This window comes from Neopelma chrysocephalum, unplaced genomic scaffold, assembly GCF_003984885.1.
Source record: "Neopelma chrysocephalum unplaced genomic scaffold, ASM398488v2 Primary Assembly neopelma1_286, whole genome shotgun sequence".
NCBI lineage: Eukaryota > Metazoa > Chordata > Aves > Passeriformes > Pipridae > Neopelma > Neopelma chrysocephalum.
This window is the reverse complement of record NW_020897948.1, coordinates 133,983-134,652: the sequence shown is the minus strand read 5'-3', so window position 1 is coordinate 134,652 and position 670 is coordinate 133,983. Positions and strand designations below refer to the sequence as shown.

The window sequence follows — 670 nt, the reverse complement described above, 5'->3', positions numbered from 1 at the left end:
TTTTCCATCGGGAATGGCCGGTGCTGCCGTGCCCGTGTCCTCAGTGCTGGAGCACCCGGGGTCCCTCAGCTCAGGGCACGGCCTGGTTATCGGGCTGCGTTCAGTCAGGCCAAGGATAAACACAGCACAGGGCATCGGCCCAGGGGAATCTTTCATTTTAACCCTGCAACTTGCTCCTAAGTGAAGAAGTGAGCAGCTCTCAGGGTTCTTCTGTTCGCTTGAAGCTCAGTGCCCTCTTCAAGTCCGCTTTCCCTCGGCAGCACTACCACTGACTGTCACTAATTCGCACACGACGCGTCGGCGGACCGGGGGCTGTTGCGGTTCCGGAGGGTCTGTGTCGGGGTCTGTGTCTGTTCCTCTCCCGCCCGGCGGCCCCTCCTGAGGGCTCTGAGGCTCCGCCCCCGCCCCGCGCACGCGCCGTCCGCGCGCACGAGGCCCCGCCCCCCAGCGCCGCATCGCGGCGGCCATTTTGTGCGGCTGCGGTGGGTGCGCGGGGCTCGGGCGCCGCGGGCCCGGGCGGGGCGGCTCCGTTCTAACCCTTTTTCCCGTACAGATCCCTCGGTAAGAGCGCGGCGGCGCCCGGGCGGGCCGGGCCGCCTGCCCTGCCCCGCGCTGCGGGCCCGCGGTGCGGCGGGGAGGCGCGGGGAGGGAGGCCGGGCGGGCGCGTCCC

At 70.1% G+C, this 670-nt stretch overlaps 2 protein-coding genes across 4 annotated transcripts in view; both read left to right on the top strand.

Moving 5' to 3' along the window:
- Window positions 1-455: 455 nt before the first annotated feature.
- RBM12 (RNA binding motif protein 12) overlaps window positions 456-670 on the top strand; it is a 16,747-nt gene continuing 16,532 nt past the window's right edge. The window contains exon 1 of one of the 2 annotated variants that reach the window (XM_027704683.1): window positions 456-561. The gene's annotated coding sequence lies outside the window, so the exon portion shown is untranslated. The remainder of the gene's footprint in view (window positions 562-670) is intronic. The other variant, XM_027704684.1, reaches the window with a different exon arrangement.
- CPNE1 (copine 1) overlaps window positions 463-670 on the top strand; it is a 48,939-nt gene continuing 48,731 nt past the window's right edge. Inside the window, exon 1 of one of the 2 annotated variants that reach the window (XM_027704688.1) lies at window positions 463-561. The gene's annotated coding sequence lies outside the window, so the exon portion shown is untranslated. The remainder of the gene's footprint in view (window positions 562-670) is intronic. The other variant, XM_027704687.1, reaches the window with a different exon arrangement.